General features: G+C 45.0%; 1 protein-coding gene across 19 annotated transcripts in view; it reads left to right on the forward strand.

The window, feature by feature from the left end:
* The window catches only part of FHIT (fragile histidine triad diadenosine triphosphatase), a 1,440,192-nt gene extending 1,425,571 nt beyond the window's left edge, over positions 1 to 14,621 (forward strand). For all 19 annotated transcript variants that reach the window (XM_060163986.1, XM_060163991.1, XM_060163995.1 and 16 more), the window contains one exon: positions 14,317 to 14,621. The gene's annotated coding sequence lies outside the window, so the exon portion shown is untranslated. The remainder of the gene's footprint in view (positions 1 to 14,316) is intronic.
* Positions 14,622 to 22,825: the final 8,204 nt, after the last annotated feature.

The raw sequence follows: 22,825 nt of genomic DNA on the forward strand, positions 1-22,825 counted from the left end.
CAATACGAGTGTGTATACATACACACGCAGACACACAGTCTGCACAGTAATATGAGGAGACAAGTCAATATAAACAAGGTTAGAATCCCCAGACACAGCCATTAAAATAACTGTGTTTACTTTCTTTTGGGATAGAAAGGACGAGGTTGAAAAAAAAATTCAGCAGAAAGCCAGAATCTATTAAAAGTACAGAGATGATGTGAAGAAGAACCAAACAGAAATTCTATAACTGAAAAATACAGTAGCCCAATGAATGAAGTTAGCAGCAGATTTTTTACAGGCAGAAAAAGCATTAGTGAACTTAAAGATGAGCCATATGAAAATATTCAGAATGAACCATGAAGAGATGAAAGGAGAGTGGGAAAAAGTATGAGAGGTCAGAAGATACAGAACATTCTGAGAAAGTCTAATAGATACTTATGTACAGTTCCAAAATAGGGTTCTAGTGGAAGACATACTTGAAGAGACAATGGCTGCGAATGTTTCAAAACTGGCAAAAGTCATCAATCCAACTATTCGAGACCACACCAAACCCAGAGCGGGGGGTATAGAATACGCACCTAGGCATATCATGTAAAACTGCAGAAAATCAGATCCAAAGAGTAATTTGTTAGATTTAATAGTAAAAAGAAAAAAAAAATAACTTACTTTCAGTGGAGTAATACTTAGACCAAAGACAACAACAGAAAAATCAAAGGACCATGGAATGACATCTCTAAAGAGCTGAAAAAAACAGCTGCCTACCTAGATTCCATACCCAGTTCATATATCCTTATAGAATGAAGATGAAACAAACATATTTCCTGACGGAAGCTGAGAGGATTCACCACCAGCAGACTCATACAAAAGGGATTCTAAAGAAGGAGAAATCAAGTAGAAATTGGAAACAATTTTGAACTGAATGAAGAAGGCTAAAACTTGTGGATGCAACCAAAGGTGTGTTCAGAGGGTGATTTACTTTTAATTATGACTCATATGCATTTATTAGAAAAAAATTAAAACTAAAAGGTAATATGCTAAACATCTTTGTGGATATTGCAGTCATTAAAAAGGAGAAGAGCATATAATGAATAATCTTAGACCAATAAGTTTGAAAATTGGGATTAAATTTATTTTTCTAGAAAAAAATGCAGTTTACCCAAACTGACACTAAGTGAAAAATATGAATAATTTGATAACTATTAAAGAACTCAAACCTGAATTAAAACCCTTCTCACAAAGAAAATGTCAGGCCCAGATAGCTTTACTGGTGAATTCTACCATACAATTAAGAAAGAAACAAGAATCTGAATAAGATTCTCAATAAGAATCTTATGACGGGTGGAACAAATTCTGCCAGAGAAAAGGAAAAAGAAAAACCTCTCCCACTTCTCAATTTGTTGTATGAGTTGCCTTACACATGTACCTGACAGGAACATAACAGAAAGGAAAAAGACAGACTAATTGCACATGGAAACACAGATGCCACCATTTTAAAAGGATACCCTATAGGTAGACAGACAGATTAATTGCAATGTGTGTGCACGATCTATGAAAAGAATAACACATTAGACTAATCTTATGCCTTTCACCAGACTAATAAAGGATAAATGATAGGATCATCTCAGTAGATGCCGAAAAAAAGTTGATCAAATTCAACATCCAACTTCATAAACGTAAAAGTTCTAGAAAAACTAGAGCTAGGAAGGAATCTGTACTTAAGGATGAAATGTTGAACACTATTCATCTGAGACGGCTATGAGATAAGAATATGCACTATTAGCCCTGCTATTTCACAGTGTACCCAAGGTCCCAGGTAGTACAGTAAGGCAAGAACAATAAATAAAAGGATAAGGGGATTAGAAAGGAAGGAATAAAACTGTCATTATTGGTATACAATATGATGCATGCAGAAAACTCAAAAGAATCTACTGAGAGACAATTAAAATTAATCAGAAAGTTTAGCCAGGCCTCTGAATATAAGATCAACATATGCAAGTTTTGAATTTCTCGGCCATTGTCTTAGCTCAGGCTATCATAACAAAATACAATAGACTGGGTAGCTTAAATAACAGATAATTATTTCTTACATCTGGAGGCTAGAAGTCTAAGATAAGGGCGCCAACATGGTTGGGTTCTGGCGAGAGCCCTCTTCCTGGCCTGTAGCTGGCTACCTTCTCACTGTGTCCTCCTGTGGAGAAGAGAGAGTGGGCTTTAATCTCACTCTTCTTATAAGGACACTAGTCCCATTGTGGGGCCTCTACCCTCATGATCTCATCTAAACCTGTCTACCTCCTAAAGGCCATATCTCCAATTACTATCACATTGGGAGTTAGAGCTTCAATGTGTGAATTTGGGGGGCACACAAACCATCCATAAAACCACACAGGGTATGAAAAAATGTAAAGTTAGTTTCTATTAATATCAGAAATCAAATGCCTAGGAATAATTAAAGATATGCGAGCTTCTAGACAGAAAACTAAAATGTTATTAAGAGGCATTAAAGAAGAATTAAATAAATGGAGACATGAGTGACTCAGTTTTATAAAGACTCAAGTCTTCTCAGATTTACCTATAAATTTAATGCTACTCAGATTTACCTATAAATTTAGTGCTGTCTCACATTTACCTATAAGTTTAATGCCGTAATTTTTGGTGGTGGTGGTGGGTTTTTTTTTTTTGTAAAATTGGAAAAATTAGTTCTAAAACACTGATGGAAATATAGCCAGAGACGATTAAAAGAACAAGACAGAAGTATAGGAGGGCTTACTCTAAAGGATATTGACTTATTACAAGGCTACAAAAGTTAAGAGAGCATGGTGTTGGTACAAGGATAAATAGAGTGATGGAACAAACTAGAAAGCCCAGAAACAGATCCAGGCACATATGAACACTTGATATAAGATAAAAATGACATCACAGAACTATGGGGAAAGGAAAATCTTTTCAACGAATGGTTCTGGAAAAATTGGATATCCATGTAGAAAACTAATGAAACTATACCCTACCTCATACCATATGCAAAAGTCAGTTCCAGGTGGATTATAATTCAAAATCTGAAGTGCAAATTTAGAAGGGAATATAGGAGAATATTGTCATGGTCTTGCTATCGGGCAAGACTTTTTAAATAGGGCAGAAAGCATTATTATTAAAAAAGATTGATAAACTGGACTACATTCAAATTAGTTTTATCAAAGACACCATTAAGGGAGAGTAAGAGAGAAAAATGCAAGACACGGAGTGGGAGAAGCTATTTGCCACATATACAACCAATGAAGGGCCAGTATCCAGAAGATAATATTTTTGAAGAAAAAGAAAAAAATGTATAAGCCAATTAGAGAAAGTCAACAGCCTAGTAGAAAATACAAAAAAGGATTTGAACACACACTTCATAAAAAATAGGTCTCAAAATGGCCAGTAATCCTTAGTCACCAGGGAAATGTATACGTTAAACACAATGAAATACCACTATAATACCCACCACAATAGTCAAAATTGTAAAAGACTGAAAATATCAAGTGTCTAAAGAATGCAGAACAACAGAAACACGAATACATACTGTGAGACTGCATTTGCATAAAGTTCAAAAACAGGCAAAACTAAATTATAGCGTTTAGAGATACATTCATTTACAGGGTAAAACTATAAAGGAAAGCAAGGAAGCAATCATCATAGAATCAGCCCAGTGGTTACCTTTGTGGAGGAGGCAAGGAGGAGCTTTCGATTGGGGAGGGGAGTGTGGAGTGAGAGGGTGGAAGGGCTGGCAATGTTCTGTTCTTTGTCATGGGTGGGTGGCAGGACACATTGGCTTTTTTTTTTTTTTTTTTTTTTTTGCGGCACGCGGGCCTCTCACCATTGTGGCCTCTCCCGTTGCGGAGCACAGGCTCCGGATGCGCAGGCTCAGCAGCCATGGCTCACGGGCCCAGCCGCCCCGCGGCATATGGGATCTTCCCGGACCGGGGCACGAACCCGTGTCCCCTGCAACGGCAGGCGGACTCTCAACCACTGTGCCACCAGGGAAGCCCGACACGTTGGCTTTGTATTAATTCTGTGAGCGCTATACACGCACGCACACACGCACTTTTCTGTATATGTTATATTTCACCGTAACAAGGACTAAAAATAAATCAGATAAATGAAAAATTTTAAGTTAAGGACAAAAGAAAAGGAAGGAAGAGATTGACTTTAATGTATGGTTTAATTGCTGGCTGGATATTCAATTATTCCAGGAAAAGTTTAAACAGAAAAGAATAATTGCCGCATATATTCTTCACAGACACTCCACTACTGAAACGGAGCAGGACCCTATGGTCCTTCCCCCATGTGTCCTCAGCCTGCCTTCTGTCTGTGAAAAAAACTTCAGCCGAAGAATAAGTTTAATCAGACAAGTGAGAAAATGCAGAAACAAAGGAAAACAGTCAAACAGGACAAAACAGTAATAGTTCAGTTAGTAAACAAAGCCAAGAACCTTTAGTTCCTCCTCAAGGGCTATAGATAATATTCACAGCCATGTCCTGTGAGCTGTCTTGTAGATACTGAAACCCCCAGGAGGTGGGAGAAGTCAACTACATGATGACTAGACTGTAGCCATGTTAGAAGCTGCCATAATTCCGAGAATTGGCCTCAAGGAAGTGGGAACAAACCGACGCTGGAACTGAAGATTAACTGTACCTAAAACAGTCAAGATGACACTGGTCAGACCACCCCGTGACCAGTTTCAAGATGACTGTCGGAGCTGACTGTGCTGTTTCTGCATGCAGCCCCTTCCCCCTCAGCCTGTAGAAGCTCTTGCCCACTGGTAATGGCGCGTGGGGCGGGGGGAGTTGGCCTTTGGACAGGAGTCCGCCTCCATCCCCCCCTCCCCCCCACTCCCATTCGCCGGCATCCAAATTAAAGCAAACTTTCCTTTCCACCAACCTTGCCTCTTTATTGGCTTTTGAGTGGCGAGCAGCCAGACCCCCACTGTCAGTTACACTGTTACATCAGAAAGTCGATTCTGCTCGTCTTGGCCATCCTCCCCGACTTTAAGGGACCACGCTGGCCTAGAAGATCATTATTTCAGGAACTGAGAAGGGGAAACCACCACAGAGGATGCTTCATTATTAATGATTCTTAAGGATACCACTTATGGAGATCTCATTATGGGCAAGTTATACCAAGCACTTCGCAGCCTTTATTTCAGTTCACCCCCACAACAACCCTCTAGTATTGTCCCAATGTTCACATGTGGAAACTAGGCCTACAGTCGCTATGGGACTTTCCCAAGGACTCTCAGGTTATACGTGGAGAGTCTGGGCAACCCAGGCAGTCTGACTCTGCAGCCCACACTTAACTTTACACTAAAACTGGTGGGTCTCTGTATAGAAATGGCCTCCTCTGCTTAAATCCTAGCTAACTAAAGACAAGAGTTGTACAATGAAGCTGAGGTGCAAGATAGAGCTTACTCTTGCTTCTTCACTAACTCCAGGAAAAGTACCAGTATTTGGTGATTTCTGTGCTGGGGGCTTTGCACAGGTCACTTTATCCATCATCACAACCACTCTGCCAAAGAGACGGTGCTGTCCTGTTTCCCTATGCAGCATCGGCTGTGGGCTGAATATTTGCCTGAAAACTAAAACTGCATTTGATGAAGAGGAGTGAATCACAGCTAATCCACCGTGGACCGTAAGGCATAAGATATCGCATTCCTGGAATCAGTGAGGACTCCCAAGGGCTCCATTCAAAACCTTTCAGTTGGGGTTTCCTTTAGAGATAGGGGGTTTTCACCAAAAGTCTGTAATTAGCCCTTGGATTTCAAAACATTTAGAAAACAGTTGAGAGAGTCAAACAGAAAATAGGATGCGTGTAGCAGACATGGGACTTTGGAACTGCCAACGTCTTCCAAAACCACAGTTGTAAGCATGTGACTCCAGCTTGGCCAGTTAGAGAGCTTCTCTACCGTTTGGTGTATGGACAAAGAGAGAGAAGTCCTAGAAGGGGTGATATAGCCTGGACTTGAGGCTACTGGCACGCATCCTGCTTATATGTGGAGAAGTCTGATGCAGGACAATCCCCCAGAGGAAAGGGAGACAAAAGATAAAGGGAGGAGAAGAACTGTCTACAGCCACCCCATCCTTCATAGTTAAAAGGTCGAAAAGGCACTTTTCTCTGGAGGCTCATTTGAAATGGGGTTTCCTTAGTTGGCAGCAAGAGTCGTGGCTACAACATGGGCCCAGATCGCTTGCCTCCTAGAGGACCTCTTTAACCTTGAGGTTCTAGAGCTCAACCACCAACTCTTTGTTGAGGTCCCACTTGGAGCCCAACACTGTCTGAGGCACAGTAGGTGAAGCGCATCCCTGCCCCAGAGATGCTGATGAATCGAAGCAACACGACTGATTTAAGAACAAGCAAGCGTGTAACAGCATTCTGCGCAAGTCGGCAGTACAGCGTCAATCCTACCTGTGGCCAAATCGATCTCTCTACCTTATCCCACCATAAAGTAGTTGACTTTGTGTCAGTTGTGTCTACCACCCCATGCCCACAGACAATTACATGCCCTCCAAGAGCCAGCCCCACGGTCTAGGGTTAGCCAGTCAATTTTAATGCACATTTAAGAGATTTTTCGAAGTGTGCGAGTCCTCGCGTAAGATGATAGATCACGTAATAATTAAAGAATTAGAAGAGCCCAACTGAGGATTCTCTTTCCACCAGCAGATATCTTTAGGTCAAGAAGGGCTATAAAAACCGGCACATCATTTTCATTCCTTTAAGACAGGCAAAAAATGGCCTTGAATGTAATCAGATGTTCTTAGCAATTTTCCTCTAAAGCTCCATGTCGTGTTCCAGTGAGGCTCCAAACAAGGTAAGAACTGTGGGCATTCTGAGCTGCGAGCTGATGGGGTGGCATTGTTTTGAAGAAGTGAAAGCCCATGATATTGCATGAATCATTTTTTAATTAGAAATAAGCCAGAGTCATAGATAGTTATGGGAAAGGGAAGCTTTGTAACAGGGCTTCCCTTAGAACTCTGCCCCCTCTCTTATCTCTCTGGCGACTCCCGCAGATTCCAGAGTTATCCATTTGGAAAATGCTCAAGGCAGTGAATCAGCATTTATCTGTGACACCCCTATCAAGGGTTTGCTTTATACTCTCCTTTCAATGATCTGTTGTCTATCTGAGCAGGTTTTTTTTTCCCTCTTTGTTTTCTTTTTAAGTTTGACGATCTTGTTTGTGGTTAATTTTTATTTCTTTCATCCTTCAAAAGAATGACACTCCATGGAAATGAAAAGTAGTGCAAAAGCTTAAAAGAAAATTATTTCCAATAAAAGCTAAGAACTCCCCTCATTCTGGGTAAGGTTTCATGATGCTGCAGTTAAAAATATAGCTTCTTTATATAGAATATCTTATGTCAACTGTTGACCTGACTCTTAAAATACCCATCTATACCCTCAAACTCACCCGAGGTCATACAAAAGAATGAACATATTAAAATAGGAAATATGTTAAGTTTATGATCCTTTTAAATGGGACATCAGATCATGTCCCTCCCCTGTACTTTGTAAAGCCAACCAGGACCTAATCACAGGAGGCCTTGTAGGCCACAGAGAAGGACTCTGAATAGGATCCAGTCTCATCTCCCCTGACTCTGCCCCACACTCTTGCCTCCAGCTTTCCTGCTCCCTGGCAGGTACTAGATTATATCAGACAAGCTCCCGCCTCTGGGCCCTGGCATTTTTTGTCCCTCCTGCCTGGAATTCTCTCCTTTCCTCCCTCCATTCTGTATTTGACTGAAATGTCATCTTCTCAGAAGGGCCTTCCCCAAGTTCCCAACCTAAAATAGAGCTCCGTTTCCTCCTATCCCTTAAACTTGCCTTACTTTTCTGCATAGGGCTCACGATCACCTGTCATCATATTATAGACTTATTTGTTTGTCTGTACCTTCCACTAGCAAGTAAGTGTCCGAGGACAGGGCCATTGTCTTTGGAACTTAGAACAGCGCCTGGCATCTCAGGGGTGCTCAAAAACACCGAGCGAATGAATGAGTAACAATATTTCTTTAGAATCTAGACCTTTCTCTGGGCCAGGTACTACACCAAATGCTTCACTTGTGTCATCTTTAGTCCTCATAACAACTCTATGATGTAGATGCTACTATTTTCCTGATATGTAGATGATGGAACTGAGGCACAGGTGGGCAAAGTAACTTGACCAAGGTTGCACAGCTAACAGGTCACAGGCCTAACTTGAGCCCAGAGCCCATGCTCTTAAATATTAAGTCAACCCTTTAGATACGCCCAGGGGTCCCCCACCCCCAGAGCAGCTTCACTGTGTGCTCTCCCCAGAGCCTGCACCCCAGGATACTGTCTTAGAGCAGTGCCGTCCAATAGCAACAGAATGTGAGCTACACATGTCCTTTTACATTTTCCAGAAGCCACGTTAAGGACAGATTAAATTACTGTTAATAATATGTTATATTTACCCAATATATCCAAATTTAATCATATCTTTATAATATGAAAAATTCCTCATATAAAAATTATACAAATATAAAAAAATAACGTGATATTTTAAATTCTTTGTTTAGAGTAAGTCTTTGAAGGCCGGTAGATATTTTATACTTTCCGCCCATCTCCATTCAGACTAGCCACGTTTTTCAGTGCTCATTCACCATGTGTGGGTGGTGGCTACTATGCTGGACATTGCACCTGTGAAAAGGGGTTGAGCTCTGGAGTTAAGGAGATCTGGTTCCAATCCTGCACTTACTGTGTGACTTTTTCCCAGCTGTTAAACTGGGGTTCTGATATCTACGCCATGGGACTGAAGTGAAGATTAAATGAGTTTTCCATAAGTAAGGCTGCACACACCTAGCACAGGAGCTGGCCAATCGATGCTCTGGACGGATGGCTTTCCCTCCCACCCAGAAAAGAGAAGCTTCTGAGCACAGCCTTCAGGGCCTCTCTCCTCACTCCAGTTGAGCCCTTTGAGCCAGTGCCTCTCCTTCCACTGTCTGCCAGGGGTGGGGAGGTCTCCAGTGGGAGGGACAGAGTGGGGCGGGGGGGGGCCCTGGCTTGAGGCCTTCTCCCCTGGACCATCCACCTGAGCTCTGGAGAATAGGTGAGCCTCCTAGCCCCCTTGCAGGGCACACTTACAGGGCTCTGCATTTCCCCAGGGGTCTCTTCCTGGACAAAATAACCCTTAAATCCCCAAGGTGAGCAATCAGCTATCTCTCCTATCAGCGGAAGAGAAAGTTTCCATCTCCCTATGGAGAAAAATCCGAGACTCTGAGCATCTTTGGGCTGGAAGGGAGTTTAAAGAGCCTTTACTTCAACCTGTGGTTTTACAAAGGAAGAAACTGTGGTCTAGAGAGCAGATACAACCTGCTCAGGCACACACAGTGACGGTACAGGCTTAAAACTAGACCCTTTGCATTGACAGTCTATCTCGACACATGTAGAGATGGAGCCATAGAGATTTCCCTATATGGGCAGCTGACACCTCTCTACGGGATACGTTCATCTTTGTCTTTTCACAATCTGCATTTCATTCTCAGCACTAGAAACTCGGGAGAAGCAGGGTAGTGTGAAATAGGCACTATTCCCAGTAGCCTTCAACTGTGTTTTCCTGCCAGTTTTCTACCCTTGATCTTTTGGTGCCACGTAGAACTTAAACGTAATTCACGTTAGCCTATTTGTGAGTAACTGAAGTAAAGCATAACTTATTTGACCATCAGTTTCATAGCATTAAAATACAACATTAAAGATGTCATCTCTGTTTTTGATGAGAGGCTCTGCTTCAGGTAACAGACTTTTATCCATTAGCCTAAGGATTTTTTTGGATTGTAATCTCAGCTTACATACAAGGCAAACGGAGCACAGTTCTGTCAACTTCAGTGCCTTTTAAATGGTGGAAAGGAAAAAACATAATGACCCCATTAGGCTGTTAAACGTGCTGAACCCCGACAAATTCCCACCGTCACGATCCTTGAGTATTTGTCTATAATCTCTCAGCAAATATACCTTTTATTCAACTACAGAGTTGTAGACACTCCAGACACACGTGCCATTAATTAAATAACACACTCAGCAAACTCTCAGAACCATTAATTATCAAAGGTAGCCTGTTCCACGCTTGGCTCGAAAATTCTATTATAACAGGAGAGCACAACTAGAGCGAAGGAATATGCTGGAGGAAGGTCACCCTCAAAAGCACGATAAGAAGAAGCTGCCAGACAAAGCAAATGACAAAGCACGCAGGCCTCTTAGCTCTTCCTTTGCCCCTTGGAGGATTTGAAGGAAGGGAAAGTGTTTCACATTGTAGGGACTTTCTTTCTCAAAATTAGTTTCGTTTGTGGAAGACGGAAGGAAATATGAAGTAATCCTTTTTCATTTCCACTGAGTCTTGGGGAAAAGTAATATCAGCTAAAGATTTAGAGACAAATAAAGGCTGTTCTTCATCAACTCCGTCAGAACGAGGAAGCCTTTTATGGAGGGTCTTTGCGAGGCACAGATACAGGGACGTGAATGTCCATGGACCAAACAGGGAAGACAGAAGCCTCACTGCCTTCCAGTGGGACACGAGAACATGCCCACGAGCAGCACGAGCTGCCTAGGGGTGGGTTTGCTCTGCTTCGTCTCCCTCCCAACACCTAGCCTCAAAGCTCGTGTAGCTTCATTTCCCAGGACACGAGGGGATGCCGGGCTGCGTAAGTCACTCGCAGCCACAAGCGCTGGCATCATGGGGTGTTGGTTTCTGCTGTATAATAAAGTGAATCAGCTACACATATACATACGTTCCCATATCCCCTCCCTCTTGTGTCTCCCTCCCACCCTCCCTATCCCACCCCTCTAGATGGACACAAAGCACCGAGTTGATCTCCCTGTGCTATGCGGCTGCTTCCCACTAGCTGTCTGTTTTACGTTTGGTAGTGTATATATGTCCATGCCACTCTCTCACTCCGTCCCAGCTCACCCTTCCCCCTCCCCATATCCTCAAGTCCATTCTCTAGTAGGTCTGCATCTTTATTCCTGTCTTACCCCTAGGTTCTTCATGACATTTTTTTTTCTTAGATTCCATATATATGTGTTAGCATACCGTATTTGTCTTTCTCTTTCTGACTTACTTCACTCTGTATGACAGACTCTAGGTCCATCCACCTCACTACAAATAACTCAATTTCCTTTCTTTTTATGGCTGAGTAATATTCCATTGTATATATGTGCCACATCTTTATCCATTCATCCGATGATGGACGCTTAGGTTGCTTCCATGTCCTGGCTATTGTAAATAGAGCTGCAATAACTAACACACCAGTAAAGCAATTATACTCCAATGAAGATGTTAAAAAACAAAACAAAACAAAACTTATTTACATCTTCTCCATCGGACTGTTTTATTTTCCTTCCTAATTCAAAGCTCCCCTCTCCAAAAATCTCTTCTACCCTGCAGAGCCACGGGGCCTCCCTTCTGTCTCCATTTCCTGCTCTGTAAAGCCACTCCTGCTCTGAGCTTTGTGATGCCACCTGTTCCTCCTCCAGCGTGGCCTTGCAGGGGGAGGGGACAGTCCCAGCTCATCTTCACTGTGTTCCTCAGGAACACAGAAATACTTGAAAAGCACGTGTTCAGGGGATCAGTCAAACCTCAGACATTCTGGGCTTCTGTTCTCAGAACCCCAAAAGCCCACAGTTTCTGGACTGCTCACGTGGCACCCGATTTTCTACTGCCTTGCCTCACCCTGTGCGATGGGTTTCCCCAAATGGGCTGGAAGCACCTCGAGGATCTCATTATTCAACTCTTTGCACCCTCCTTAGAGCCTTATTCATGCTTCAGTAAATACATTTGTTGATACGCCCACATGGCATTGAAAACACCACTGCCTAAAGGTGAGATCAGAGGGAAGTGGGGACATGAAGGGCACGTGGTACATGTAGTCCAACCAGAAGATGGCAAGGTGAGTCCGTTGCCCAGATGTGCCCTCTTGGATAATGAGGCCGAATCTCCGGCCTTGTAGCTGAGCCTGACTTTCACTTGCTTTGACGCTCGTGGGCCTCTGCTGCCTGGTGGCCTCTGCCTTGCCGTGCAACACAGAGAGTAAGCAGTGATGAGGACAGCAGCAGAGGCTCACACTGGTGGGTCCTTCTGATGCGGTAGGCACGGCTCTGAGCGCTTTACATGTGTTCACCCACTCAGTCCTTCCCGCAGCCCCAACCTTGCACGTCTTACGTCACCCCCCCTCCACACACACACACACACACACACACGCACACACGCAGCCAGTAAATGACAAGGCTGGGCTTCCGCCCCAAGTCTCAAAGTCCAACATGTTCACTCGCTGTGCTCTGGCAATGAAAAGCTTCCAGGCTAGTTGGAGAGAAGGAACTGCTGAAGACAGAGCCTTAAGTAGCCAGGCGGACGGCTTGAATGCCAAGGCCGTGTGAGGCATGCTTTGCAGAAGCATCAGAAGCAGACTGACAGAAGGCCAGCTCAGGAATGGACGCACAGGCATCCAGGGAGATTCAGAAATGACAGGGCTGGTGTCGGGAAGGAAATAACACAGGGCCGCGGTGTTTAAAAGACCAAAAATAAAACCGAGGGAAACTTCTCCTAGGACATAAATCTGCCCTCGACAGGTGAGGCGGAGGAAAAGAAAGGGCACATCCATTTTCAGGCCTGCACAGGTGCCTCTGACTCAGAGTCAATAATCATTCAAGGACACGGGCAATGATGAATGAGCGGGAGATGAGGCACGTGTGCAAGCAAGATGGGTGGTGCTGGGAACAGGGAAAGATCCCAGCATCACACAGGAATGAGACAGGCCCCCTTCTGCAGGGGGTTGGGGGGGATGCAGATTGACTGGTACCCACCCCCTACTTTCCACGCCACACTTACAGACATCAGTGGACCTGGGGAGGCGGGGAGGCGGGGAGGGGATCCTGAACCGAAGTGTGAAGGCTGAAGCAGAAGTGAGTTGGTTTCTGTGTTCTGGATCCTGGAAGGGAGCAGGTGTAATTCCAAAGGGATGCCCTGCCTGCCCTTTGCTCTCTGGCCTTCTTATGAACTTACAGAAAAAGTATAGCGCTAGACTCACTGAAAACTCACTGCATGAACCAGAGGCTGAAGTGTGTGCCCGTGTGTCCTCACCCAGTGGGGTTGAATGGGCCCGTATTGAGGTATTGAGCATATCCTTGAACTACACACGGGAACGAGCAGGAAGCTGGGTCTTTGCACCTTGGCCTCCCAGGTCTGTGTCCACAGTGTTGCACTCAAAGCCATAAATAGCGAACAGTAAGTGAAAAGCCATGTAAATCTTCACTGAAGTCTCTGGAAAACCCTGAAGGAAAGTCCATTTGTGCTTCTCCACAGTGGTTCTCAAAATCTCTTCATATATCACACCCATGGTAGCTGCCCCTAATATCTCCTAAGAGCCCTTTCTTTCAACCTCCCCCAAATTGTGTGAAATCTAGCCCGTAAAATTCTGCTCTTTCGCCCCCTCCTATTTAATTTTCCCTTTCCTGGAATGGTCTGCCCTTGGAATGTCCCCCAAGCAAGTCAGCCCCGGCTAATCCAGCTCCTGACCACACCCACGTTACTAATCCCAGTGAGTAAGGCCCAGAAGCCAAGTATCCAACAGCTTCTCCTTTGGAGTAAAGAGACGGTATCAGAGCTATGAAATACATGTCTATGAGCTAGGAATTATCTTTTTTTTTTTCCCCGCAAATAAGATTAAAGGGCTTCCCCCACTTTCCTGTTTTATAAGTAGAAGTCCTTTGTTTTAGGCCTGGCCTAAAGCCTTCAGGTAACTTGGCCTTGAAGCAAAGCTGATTCTGCATGCTACGTACTAGCTCAAGAATTCCCCCGATCCAGCGGCGGGTGCCTCAGACTATGATCGTAGGGACGCTTGCTAACAAGCACAGATTCTTGGCCTTCTCTCCACACCGGCTAATTCAGAATGTGGAGGACAGGCTGGAGAAATCGGTGTTTTCCTTACAAGCTTGCCAGGTACTTCTGATAATGTCTATATTTGAGAATCTATTCTTATCTAATTCAAGGTCTGAATTGGCTTCATTTTGTATATAAGACTTGCGTCCTTAAAGCAGATTAAGAGACCATGCGGTTGACCTCTGGGGCCTAGGCTGTGGGCAGAAGCCACAGAACAGGTGGAGATCCAGGGAGTACGGGCATCTGCAGGGCTGGAATCCACCTATGTCACGCCACCGGCCCACATCTATATGGCTTCGTGTAACGTGTTAATGGCAATCTAAGAGATCGGCAGTAAGCAGATTTACATTTTGTTTATTGCCACGGTTCAAAAAAAATGCTGTTTGTTCTAACTAAATGTCTGGTTTGTGTTCTGTCATTTCCAGGCACCAAAGGAACTCAAACAAGTCCCAAGGCATAAGGAAATGGGGCTCGTGCTTTAGGACCCTGCGGCACTGAAACTGAAGCTAAGCAGACTTTATTACATCCTACAATTCGACAGCCTTTTGCAAAGCATCTTATTATGCTTGTGGAAGCAATTGGGGTTATGTTTCAATCACAATGACTGACAGGCTGCCTTCAAAACAACGGCACCGGTGGCCCTTCCACACTTCGTTGGCTATGTACTTAGAATAGAACCTTTTCTAAGTTGTCCCTTGGCCTGGATGGAAATAAAATGATAGTTAAAATATTTAGCTTGCATGTTGGCTAACTTAAAAAATTGACATTTGGGGTCCTCTGAAAGGCACGACTGAGGATAGATCAAATCTCCTGTGCTTCCTGTAAACCAAAGGTTTGTTAAGGCTGAGAGAAGATTTACAGAGTTTCCTTCGTGGTAGGTAAGATAATAGAGTAAGAAATGTCCACCTTTTCCTCAGTTATATTCTCCTCCTGCCTTGGGTGCAGAGAGGCAGATCTGAAAGAGCTTAAGATGGCAAAATTAGCTTCAGGAAACTAATAAACATGTAATATGCTGGCTAGACACCGTTCTGGGCTGCTGGAGTGGTAGGAATGTAAGGAAAAGAATGGGGCAGCTCTCAAAATTGGTTGAGGAAACATGCCCCTTGCCCGTAACGGTCAATTTCTTTAAGGAAGGATGACAGAAGTAGGCTCTTTCTTTCCTCTAGTAGATTAATAAAACAGGGGATTCGAGTTTATAGAGGAAAAAGTAAAACACGCCAAGAGCACTGCTACAAAGAGCCCAGAGCAGGACTTCTCCTTTTCACAAAAAGCCTCCTTGAGAATCTTTTGGCTTATGGGCTACTCCCTGACCCCAGCACCATCTCCAGCATATGGTGTGTTAGTTTCCTGTGACTGCTGTAACAAGTCACCACAAACTAGGTGGCTTAAAACAACAGAAATGTGTCCTCTCCCGCTTCTGGAGGCCAGACGTCCACAATCCTGCCAGGCTGGGCTCCCTGCAGAGGCTCTGGGGGGCTCTCTCCTCGCTGCTGGTGGCTCCTGGCAGTCCTGGAGTTCCTTAGCCTCACCCTAATCTCTCGGCCTCTCTCTTCACACTCCTCCTTTTCTCTCTGTGTGTCTCTCCTCTGTGCATCCCTTACAAGGACACTTGTTATTGGATTTAGGGCCCAATCAGATAATCCACATCCAAGATACCATTTACAGATTCTAGGGATTTGACGTGGACATAGTTTTTACGGAGGGGCCACCATTCAACCCACTGCTTTGACTGTTTTTCCGATACAGGATATGCCAGCAGACTGAGCGTGACTGAACCGCATCTGGTTTCCAGTCTTCTTGTGTGTCCTTGCCAAAGCCTGAATTATTCATTGTTTGCAACGCCTTCTTGAGACCCTTCCGGTTCCCAAGGCTAGCTGAAAGTAAAAAGCACTGCAGTCTGAACTGGATGTGTTCAGAAGATAAAATGCCAGTGAGGGAAGATGGCAAATACTGGTAATTCCCCCCAGCTCAAGGGTTGCCGATTTACGGTCCAAAGAAGAGCCCTAAAAATACCAATTTCTTTTGATCCCCAGCAGGTCAAAGACTGATTCCAGCTCAGTTTCAATAGCAAATGTCACCAGAAGCCCTGGCCCCTGCCTTCAGGGCTAATTCCACCTTTCACTCATTGGCTTTTGGTCAAAGAAGTAAATAAACAGTCACTGATGAGACAGTTAGCTGAGTCATACTGGAAGCCTACTTGCAGTTTTGTTTTCTGTTGTGCAATTAAAACCCTACAGGAGCCTCATTTCTGCCTGTCCTCCCATGGATCTCCTCAGTTCAGCGTCCTCCTGTAACCCTGCCATGGTTGGGAGGCTGTGGAGGCCACGGGTGAGAAGGGCAGCCCTCAAGCTTGACCTCCAAGCCAACCCCAGGAGCCCAAGCTTAGCTGGAAGGCACAATAACCCAACAGGGACTGTTTACAGTGCCTTTTAAGAGGTGTTTCAAGAACTAACAGAGCCTACCGATACTAATAGGGAAAAACCGACTATGACTCTCCAAAAGGCGATGGAGAACAATGCTTAGGTCAGAACAGTGTCCCTGGCGGTAGCCTTCTTTTTCTCTCTGATTTCTTCTTGGGCACAAACACCCACTAGGCTGCTGCTGTTTTGCTCAAGAGCTAGAGAGCTGCTCATTTTACAGTGAACAGTGGATCACTGCGTGTGTGTATGGGGTCCGTTTCCAGTGCTGTGCTTGTCAGTGCGGCAGGCACTCTCTATGTTGACAGCATTCCAAAGGAAGGCATCTTCTGATGACCCCTGAGTACTCACTTTCCAAAGTCTAAGCCCATTCCTTATCTTTACTGTTCCACCTGCCATCAAAATCCAAAAGGTGGGGCTTCCCTGGTGGTGCAGTGGTTGAGAGTCCGCCTGCCGATGCAGGGGACACGGGTTCGTGTCCCGGTCCGGGAAGATCTCACATGCCGTGGAACGGCTGGGCCTGTGAGCCATGGCCGCTGAGCCTGCGTGTCCAGAGCCTGTGCTCCGCAACGGGAGAGGCCGCAACAGTGAGAGGCCTGCATACCACAAAAAAAGAAAAAAAACATCCAAAAGGTGGAAGAGAATGATACTCTGTTTTTGGCAAGGAGGCTGAAAGGACCTTTCCCCATGATTGTCTTTACCACAGCTGACCCCAAACTATAGAAGAATACTTCTCGGACCCCATCAGTTCTTTCAGATGGTAAGAAGGAGCTGTGTGTCTCATTGAATGAACATAAACCTCTCCCGTCCATCCTTCTCTGTGTCCAAGCTTGCAACCAAGGTCTGGGCAAGAACTTACTTTTTACGATGGTCTGTATTTATTGGGTATGCTTGCACGACTTACTGGTGAAAGAAGGAAACTAACTTTTGGTGTGTATTTATTGTAGATATATTTGCAGAGGCTATTTAATCCAAACAAGATCCCTATAGAATATAGATGCAAGTTTAGGCTCAGAAAGGTTAGGTAACTTGCTCAGGGTCACGAAGTTGATAGTAGGTGGGTTTGGGATCAACTCAAGTCTGATTCCCAAAACCTATGCTCTTTGGAGAAGAATTGATAACCAAGGACTTTCAGCAAATGTAATAAATACCATTTCCAGTTTCTCTCCTTTCTTGAGTTGGCAGGTTGGTCCTTTGTACTGATGTTCAAAGGGGAAGGGGGAGGGGCATTTAAGGGAAGGCAGGGGATATCCAAACATTCTCAAGATGAGAGCATCCCTTTAATCATATAAATGAAGGCAGCTAATGGCATTTCTATAACTTAACAACACGTGGGAAGGGTATTACTAAAAATGCTTCTTATGACTATGCGGAACATGTGTTAACCAAAAGGTCAATGATTACCTATCGTAGAAATAAAACAACCTAAAATAATTGACATGTAATTCCTTAGTTACAGGGATCGAAAATGTGTCAGTCCCACTTGGAACCACCCCCCCCCCCAAGTCTGGCCACACACTTGCAGTTCATTTCAGTTCTAAGGTCATTTTGACCGCCTACTACGCATGGGACTTGAAGGCTATGGACTCAGCGCCCCAAGTGGGGTGGCCCCTTAGGTAAAGCTGGAAGGTGGAGCGAGTGTAGGTGCAGAGAGAAGAGTGGGAGGGGCAGGGCCAGATGCTCAGCAAGGACACAGGCCCAATTCGAGGCACCTAGAAGGCTTCTTTCTGAATCGATTTTTCTTTCTCTTCCTCCTCATTGTGATAGACACCGCTTAACAGTACATCTTTGTACCAACAATGTTATGCTAGGCATTCTCAAAGCGTTATTTCATATAAGCCTCACAAAAATCAACCGATCTTCCTTCTTTTCCTTCCTCCCTTTTTTTTTTTTTGCGGTACACGGGCCTCTCACTGTTGTGGCCTCTCCCATTGCGGAGCACAGGCTCCGGACACGCAGGCTCGGCGGCCATGGCTCACGGGCCCAGCTGCTCCACGGCATGTGGGATCTTCCCGGACCGGGGCACGAACCCGTGTCCCCTGCATCGGCAGGCGGACTCTCAACCACTGCGCCACCAGAGAAGCCCCCTCCCTTCCTTTTTATTTTTACTTAACAAATACTTATTTGACACCTATTGTGTGCCAAGTATTGTATGTATAGGTGCAGGTGCGACAGTGCTGAGCAGAAACATGTGGAAGGAACTGTTATCCTCCTTCTACAGAGGAGGAGTGAGCCTGAAGGTTAGAGAGTTCGTGACTGGCTTAAGGCCACACACTAGTAAGAACGGGTGTCCCTGTACTGAAGCCTGGGGCTCCTTCCCCTAAGCCGGTCTCGCAGCAGTCAGGGGGAGGGGCCACAGTGGATGCCCTAAGACCATGTCCTGCTCTTCCCTGCAGACCAGGCCCAGTAAACCCACCTACTCTCTCCAGATCAGAATGAGCTGGGGACACTCAGTGTAGGCTACTAAGGTTCCATCTTTGTCAAGTCAAAGAGCATTTACTAAGTATCCTCTGTGTGTCCATCCTGGGGGACCCTGAGAGCGACTGGGGCTTTCCTGTACTCTTATTCCACATGGAAACGCCCCACTGTCCTCTCACATGTTGGACAAGATAGCAGCAATTTGGCCGCTCTCTGTGTATTCTGCCCAGTCACCCTGGCCGGGGTCAACGTATCCCTCTGCCGCACTGTTCCTCAGGAAGGCTCTGGAATAATACTCCCAGATCCTCAATGAGCCCCATGCTGCTGGTCATACTTTAGCAAACAGCCTTCCCATCCGGACTGCTCAGGTCTTATTTACCCATCTTTCTGATTTTCTCTCCTGCCCCTCCCCTCTTTTTCCCTTTTTCATCCTTTCCTTTTTTTCTTCTCTCTGCCAGAAAACAAAACAAGTTTATAATCTGAAGGCACAGTGTAAAGCACTGGTTTCAAGCTTTAACCTCCATCAGTGTCACCGAGAGGGCTTCTAGAACTGATTGCGAGGCTTTACCTGCAGAGTTTCTGATTCAGTGATTCAGGAGGTCTAGAGCGGGGCCTGACACATTCCCAGATAAAGCTGCTACTGGCAGGTCAGGGCCCACACTTTGAAAACCGCTGGCCTAAAGGGATGATTTTTTTTTTTTGTTCCCCTACAAATAAACAGAATTTGATCTCAGTGCAGAATTCAGCTTGTTTTCCAGGCCCTGCATTTAACATATCCTAGTTCAGAGGTAACGAACTTCAAGTTAAAGCCAGTCAGGCTACTCAGAAGCATCTCCAGTAGGTTTTTAGAGTTATTTAACACTGCAGAAGACTTCTTGCCCGGGCTAATTAAGTGATTAGTTTAGATGGATAGTAGATGAACAAAGGGAATGTGGGGCAGCTACAGCTCACTACCAACTTAATAAAATGCTGCTAACTTCAACCGAGAGGAGCAGCATGGGCTTAGCTGCTGACATCAGTGTTGTCATTGTTTCTATCTTAAGGGAAGAGGAGCTCACTCCTGCTATAGCTGGAATGTGCTTATGCAAAAGGACTCTTACAAATGGGTGACCCTGCTTGGCTTGCTTGGTGAGAGAACTCCATCATAAGGCATGGGTACCATTTTAAATGAGTGACATTCACATCTACCTCCCAGAACTGTGTATATCCAGCAACCCAGTGGCTTGGTGTATGGGAAGCAGCTACCTCAAAACCCCACTGTGGTCGTGTTACCGTTCAAAATCAAGTAAGGCGTAAAAGCCACATATATCTGTAGCTTTGGAAGTTTGTTATCAGCCTACCAGTCTCACGTTTTCAGGAGAAGGGGTGGGGCAGGGATTCAGCATTCCCTGTGCATCAGCCATGGACCACTGACCTTTTGAGGCAGGCAATACTAGCCTGGTTTTACAAACAAGGAGAGATGATGATGATGATGATGATGATGGTGACGATGACGACGACGACAGTAGCAATCATAGCACTTAATATTTATTAAGCACTTACCATGAGATGATGTTCTGGGCATTTTTTTCTGGGTACTCTGTATTTTTAACTCAGTCTTCACAACAACCCTATCAGTAAGTTCCATTATTATCCCATTTTACAGATAGGAAAACTGCAGCACAAGGATGTGCAACTTGCCTGTGGTTACCCGGTTAGTAAATGCCAGATCTCGGATTTGCGTTTGAACCCAGAATCCATGATGACACATCCCTGCCTGAGAGGCAAACCCAAGGCAACCAAACTGAAGTCCCATGTCCCCACTGCCCTGACTCTTATCCCAGGGCAAGAGCCTGGTGGGGCTATTTCATTCACAACTAAAGACCAACACAACAATATTCCGCAGCACCACCTCTTTCTCCCTCTGGAGAGCTGGGCTTTGTGTATTCCTAACGACTCTCACCAACTGATGCATGGGGCCAGCTGGCTTCAGGAGACAGTGGCTCCACATTGGAAGTCAGCCCCAAAGAGGGAAGGGATGTCATTGCACCGAGCGCAGTTTCCCCAAACTTCAGTCCTTCACAACCTTCCCAGCCTTCAACATTTTTGCCGTAGCTACACGATACCTATGTTATCTCCCTAATAATTTTCGTTTACTCAGTTCTCTGTTACTTACACGTGTTCAAGGAAACTTAACAATCACAGCAGCAAGTGGAAAATCAGTATCCCTTGCCATAAATAGAAGCTAACCACAAGGGTGAATATAAAGTTATTAAATTCTAACTGCATACAATCAGCTGCTGAGAGCCCTGCCTCTGAGGCCTGCCTTCTCACTTCATTACAAAGGGACGTTAGGAAGTGTTAGCTGTGAAAACACACTAGCAGCAGACAGAGTCCTGCTCCTTGAGGACTGAGAGGGAAATGGAAAGAGAATAACTTCTCACCTTGTGACTGGATGGTTTTTTGGATGTTTTGTTCGCTGACCCCTGAAAATCGTCTGCTGCCCCAGCAGAGCTCTGCCTCCCACTGCGGGCAACTCAGACCCAGCTGCGAGTGGCCTGGCTGAGCCCTATGGCCAAAATGAGGCTCCTCTGCAGCTTCCTATGTACTGGGCACATCCTGAATCGGGGGAAACTATCTCAGGTTCCGGTGCCTCAGGGAAACAGGCACAAAAATCAGGGCAAGAAAAATGAGTACACTGTCAAAGAAGCAGAAGCAACTTCCCAGGTAATAGTGATCACTGAGGAGTGTTTCCTTTGAACAGAAATGCCTTTGATAGCACTTTCCTCTGTTCTCCTGGTATTTTGTTGCAAGAATGAATAAGCAGGAAGAAACAAATGGGCACTTTTGTGTTTTACCAGAATCTAAAGTGATGACCCAGTTTCAGGGGGGAAAGATCTCTAAATCTCTATTTCCATTTAAGGAAAGAAAAGGGGAGGGGAGGGGAGGAAGAGAAATAAATCTGGCAAGAGGGTCTGGTACCATGCCTCACCCCTCCCCCTCCCCCAAATCCAAAGATCCTCGAACACTCTTGTCTTAGGTAACCTGAGAAAGTCACTACATCCCCCTCCTCCCATTCTTCTAACCCAGGCTTCTCTTCTCTGGCTGATAGAGTCCCTTTTTGGTGATGTAAAGAATGTAGATAGTGATAAGCTTTAAAAACTTACTGCATAGGGCTTCCCTGGTGGCGCAGTGGTTGAGAGTCCTCCTGCCGATGCAGGGGACACGGGTTCGTGCCCCGGTCCGGGAAGATCCCACATGCCGCGGAGCGTCTAGGCCCGTGAGCCATGGCCGCTGAGCCTGCGCGTCCGGAGCCTGTGCTCCGCAATGGGAAAGGCCACAACAGTGAGAGGCCTGCGTACTGCAAAAACAAAAAAACAAAAAAAACAAAAAAAAACCTTACTGCATGGCCATTTTAAATAAGAAAAATGTCAGACCCAGCAAAACTCTCTTCCCATACGGTACATGGAGCACCCCGGACACCCCTATTGACAGTCGTTTGACATGATGGTGGTGGTGATGGTAAAGCTCGCTCCGTGGAGCAAACAGGTGCTTTACATCCAACAACCAGTGAATCCTCACAGCAACCCAGTGAGATGAATCCTATTATTCTTCCCATTGTACAGACTAGGAAATTGAAGCTGGAGAAGTTCAATAACTTGCCCGAGGCCATAGAGTTAGTAAGTGACAGAATCCGGCTCACACCTATGTCTGTTTTGCCCAAAAGTCTTGGTCTTAACTACCATGCTCTGTTGAGTCTCTGATGGAAATGAACTAAATATTCATTATCATTTCTATATAATTATCTACAATTAATTTTATGTAATTAAGGCCAACAGAGAAACTAATAGAAGCCAAACCCTTCCCTGAGGCTCTATTGACCCAGTGTTAGTTTGCAAAAGACATAGGAGCCTGATAGCTTTCTCAGATTAAAATCTTATTTCTCCTCTCTGTGCATATTACAGATCAAGTACGAATAAGGACAATCAAATCATAGTAGTTGAGGTTTACTGAGTACTTATCAGATGTCAGACATCATGCTAAACGCCTCCCATGCATTCTCTCTCTCAATCCTCACCCACCACCTTGTGGGACAGGTGTTGCCCATGAGAAAACTGAG

The sequence above is a fragment of the Lagenorhynchus albirostris genome, chromosome 10 (assembly GCF_949774975.1).
Source record: "Lagenorhynchus albirostris chromosome 10, mLagAlb1.1, whole genome shotgun sequence".
Taxonomy (NCBI): Eukaryota; Metazoa; Chordata; class Mammalia; order Artiodactyla; family Delphinidae; genus Lagenorhynchus; species Lagenorhynchus albirostris.